This window comes from Erythrolamprus reginae, chromosome 2 (assembly GCF_031021105.1).
Source record: "Erythrolamprus reginae isolate rEryReg1 chromosome 2, rEryReg1.hap1, whole genome shotgun sequence".
NCBI lineage: Eukaryota > Metazoa > Chordata > Lepidosauria > Squamata > Dipsadidae > Erythrolamprus > Erythrolamprus reginae.
In genome coordinates, this window is record NC_091951.1 from 131351830 (window position 1) to 131356657 (window position 4828).

The 4828-nt window shown below is 35.1% G+C and overlaps 1 long non-coding RNA gene across 1 annotated transcript; it reads right to left on the reverse strand.

Annotated features, from left to right (window-relative positions):
- Positions 1–430: 430 nt before the first annotated feature.
- Positions 431–2740, reverse strand: LOC139158572 (uncharacterized). The gene is made up of 3 exons (XR_011557717.1): positions 2572–2740; positions 1049–1179; positions 431–512 (listed from the first exon to the last, which is right to left on the reverse strand). It is a non-coding gene; the product is annotated as an uncharacterized lncRNA (long non-coding RNA).
- Positions 2741–4828: the final 2088 nt, after the last annotated feature.

The window sequence follows — 4828 nt, forward strand, 5'->3', positions numbered from 1 at the left end:
GCTCTGGTTGCCAGGTTCAATTCAAAATGCTGGTTGTTATCTATTAATCTTCACCCAGCTTAAGATAATTGTCTATAGGACTATTTTTTTCTGTACTTTATTTTTGCCCATTCAATAAGATTTGACAGAATGATCATGCTGCTCTTCTCTTCAATCAAATAGCTGCTCCGAATCCTCAGAGAGGGGCGATATATAGATATATAGACAGACAGACAGACAGACAGACAGACAGACAGACAGACAGACAGACAGACAGACAGACAGATAGGTAGCAGTAGCAATAGCAATAGCAATAGCACTTAGACTTATATACCACTTTACAGTGCTTTACAGCCCTTTCTAAGCAGTTTACAGAGTCAGCATATTGCCCCCAACAATTTGGGTCCACATTTTACTCACCCCATAATGATGGAAGGTTGAATTATTAGCATATGATATGATGAAGCCAGACAACTGCTACAGTTTCCAATAATTCTCTCCTGTTGCTGTTTATTCAAAGTTTGTGAGAGTAACTTTAATAGGATAGGAAATTAAATGACATAGAAATAATGTTATTATTTTTTTCAGTTTTTTCTGCAGTGCATTTAGAAAGTATTCATACTTCATTCATTTTTGTCAATTTTGTTAAGCTACAAGCTGGTTTTACAGTTTTTAAAATTCATTTTATTTAATTTTTAAAAGTGCACTCTATAGGTGGCTTTACAGTTTTTGAAATTTATTTAATTTAATTTTTAAAAGTGCATTCTCTCTATAAATAAAATAATATATAAATAAAATAAAAATGCAAATGAATCTCAGATTTCATTCTCTTGATTCATTTACATTTTTATTTTTTTTATTTATTAAATTTCTATGACAACCCCTCCCCTACAAGATGACTATTATAGAAACAAATGAGAAGTAATCAACATATTAAAATGAACTGACGTTAAAATATTAGTAAAAAACTATGCTGAAACCATGCTTCTGTTATATTTTAGAAGTTAGAATTTTCTCTTTTTCTACATCCATTACTAATAACGTTTCTCATATTTTTGTTGCTTTTTACCTGTTTCTTCAATGATAGCATTCCCCCTTCCAAACTGCCATTTCTTTCCTTTTCTATTTTTCCTTTATCTTATTAATTTAGAATTCAATGCTGTGATGATTATAGAAACACTGGTTTTTGAAATGGCCAGCCTATAACACAAAAGGGGAAAGTAATGAAATAATTTGAGTACATGTTTTCTTTGACATTTATTCTGTTTGTGACAGTGCCATCAATATCCACAGATGGTGAAATAGTCCTTAGCTATGAATAGCAATCACTGCAATCTTGTTTCCTTTGTAATAATTGCTCCTTCACTTATGATTTTCTTCAAAAAGGATTATTTATAAATACATGATTGTCTTTCCAAAAAAGGACTGTTTGTTTATTTGTTTTGGAAAGAATTTGCCCTGTCTGGTAGTTTTGTCAGTTAAAAAGATTCAATGAATGAGATCTTCCTTACAAATAATTAAGAATGCATTAATAAAATATTTCAATTATGTTTTTGACACTATTGTTTAACTGAATTTCCAAAAGCACTCACAATGAGTGAATATTTTCATATTAGTGGAGGCTTCTAATTAATCGGAAATGACATTTCACAAATTAGAGCAAACTCCATGTAGTCACTGAGAGTCAAGCTTGACTCAAGGGAATCTTTATCACACCAAGGAAAAGAAGAAAATGAGAAAATAAAATACAACTTTGTTGCATATGTGCATGCTAAACTTCTTGTTAATGTCTGTAGTGTAACCTTTTTCCACTCTCCAAGCATATTGGGACTGAAACTCCCAGAATTTCAAACCAACATGATTATATGGTAATTGAATCGGGTCTCCTAGATATCAAGGAAATTCAAACAAGTCCTTGGGGAAGAGTTTATTAATGCAAAGCATTTTCCCTTTGACAACATATAAAGATTGTTTGTGTTGTTAGAACTCCTGGAATAAAGAATTAAATCTCAGAAAGTATTTCTGATACCCCATGGCAACTTGGAGTTTGCAAGTCTTCCCTCCAGCCAGAATAAATATAACTGATAAATATTAACAAATTTAGAAAAATGCCAACTTCAGATTTTAATAAAGCCCCCTGATCACAATATGCAGCATTCATACATCTATATGGCACTTTGCAAAAGGGCAAACTGTTCCAACATCCCTATATTACCCAGTGAGCTACCTAATGCATTGCCTGATGAACAGAGAGCCACCTAGACAGATTGTCTAAATTTATGGGGCAAAATAAAGAAATAAGATATAAATTCCTCATAAGATTTGCAGTACTTTAACTTTTAATACTTTAAACCTTTAATAATTCCAATCTTGTGAGGAATACTTTAAAGTTACTTTAATTCTTGCTTTCCAAGTTATTAATAGAGTTCCCAAAGGTGTGGAGTTCAGTAAACATATTAAAACACATTCAGTTACATTCTCTCACTACAAATGGGGAAACAGTAGTAAGAAGGACCCTTCTCCCCTTTCTGATTTGAATATCTTAAAACCAATTTTTACAACTCATTTTACTACAGATTTGTGAGTACATACTGTTCTCTGTTTGTTGTGATTCCGTCCGAGGCCCCTCAGGGAACGGCTGATCTTCTGTCGGTTTCCTGCTCAGAGGGGGAGGATGAGGAACAGGAGGTGCAGGCAGACGAGGAGGAGGAATCCCAGGCTGAGGAAGAGGGGGAACAGCCAGAGGCCCCCGAGAGGGAGCTCTCCCCAGCAAGCAGCCTGGATTCCTTAGAGGAAAATGCACAAGCAATAATCGATCTGCAACAGAGAAGAGCAACACAAAGAAGGGAGCAATTGGATAGGTACTTTCAGCACTAAAGAGGCAACAGCTGGGTTTGGGTGTGGTGCTCTCTGGAAAGGCTAAAAGGCAGACCCACCCTTCCTGGCTTGTGGAGTATTATCTTTGGGAGTCTTGGGACCTGGCTGTGATCTTTGGCGTCTTGGAATTCTGGTTTGTGACTTTGAATACTGAAACCTTGGGGGGGGGGGGAAGGTGGGGGTCTTATGCTCTACAGTGGTGGGTGTGCCAGCAAGAAGTTTGCTGTATTGTCTGGACATCAGGACTCTGCTGTAAAGTCTCCTAGCCTGCCTGTTGGGAAGAACAGGTTTTTCTCTGTGTTTATTTTTCAAGCTATAAAGTACTTTTGCTTTTACCAGCGTGTCTGGCTGTTTTTTCCAGTTGGTGTTGAGGTCTGGGGGAACCCAGACAGAACACTGTTCCACTTTGTTTTCTAGGAAAATTTTCCAGAATGTTATATCCTGAAAAGTTAGCCAAACTGGTTTGAGGCTGATTTTACTAAATTTTATTTATGATGAAGAATAGATTCATTGGAATTGAGTCCAGATCTATCTCAAAGGGGGAGGAAAGGAGAGAGTTATGCCTGTGGCTACATTTGCCTAGGGAAGAAATGTAACAAAGAATAATTGGCAATATTTTGCATAATTCTGCAACTGGAAATAAAACATTAGGCTTATATCTTTGAAAATTCTCAATCACCTGGATCATAGTTGCCCCAAAGGTGTTTTTTTCCAAAAAGCAACTGGTCTCTCTTGGTTTCTCTTCTCATTCAAGAACAGATGGAGCTTCTTGGATGATAAGCCAAATGTTTTCCAGGAAAAACCAAGAAAGTCCGGTTGCCTTTTGGAGAAGCACTTTAGGGGAAAACCCTGGGTTGCAATCTTAGTTGATGGTGTAGTAATGGACATGGAGACATGATTTCTGAGCAAAGCTTTTCAAAGCTCAAAAATTCTCTCAGCTTAGAAGAAGCCTTCTACTTGTAAAGCTGGGTTTATTCTTGTAGCAAACATCTTGAGTACACAATTCAAATGATGGCTAACTAGTAACAGATTAATATACAGACAGATCATGTCAAGATATAGGTAAGCGCATGATGCTAGTTTTTAACCTTTGCTCTTAAATAGAGCAATATAATATTCTGTACCCTAAATAGAAGAGTTGAGTAAGTAATCTGTACTATAAATAGAAGAGTGAGAGCAGGATGTTTGTTTAGTCAACATTAGCCAGGATAGGCATTCCATATTGTTGACAAATAATTGACTACAATGGTTAATTGCAAATGTCATGAATCCCTGAGTCTTCGGAGAGGGGCGACATACAAATCTAATAAATTATTAAATAAATTAGTATTACATTCCTTCATTTAATCCCAAATTTCCTAAAAAATAAAAAATCCCCCAAAACTTGTATTTCCTCTTTCTTTTTACCCTTTAACAACTGTATAATGAAAGAAGAACTCTCGTTATTTGAAAACTCAAGACATAATATAAGTCTATGGGTTGGAATAAATGGAAGCACTTACATTGACCAACTGTTCATCATGGAGTTCCTGAGGGATCTGAATTAGACCAGTACATTGTGTTTATAAACTGAAGTTAAGAGTGAACTGTGAGGAAGTCTAGTTTATCAATGATACCACACTATTTAAGGTAGTAAAATAAAAGGGATGCTTAAGAATGTTCCAAAATTTTCCAGTGTAAAAGCAGGTCATGGTAGCAATACAATGCAAGTGAAAGGGATGCAGCATGGGAAAAAAGGTCCATTTTTAGTCAAGAGCCTATGAAAATGTTAACGAAAGTTATTAAAAATAATAATGAATAATTTATAAAATATTGTAAACTTGGAATGGAGTAAAAAAAAGGTGTATTTTCTAAAACTTAAAAAATCATGCTAGCTTTTTTTATTTGGAGAAAAGATTAGTAAAGGGAGTCCTGATAAAGAGATGTAAAATTGTGTATGATATGGAAAATATGAATAGATATATGGTATGTT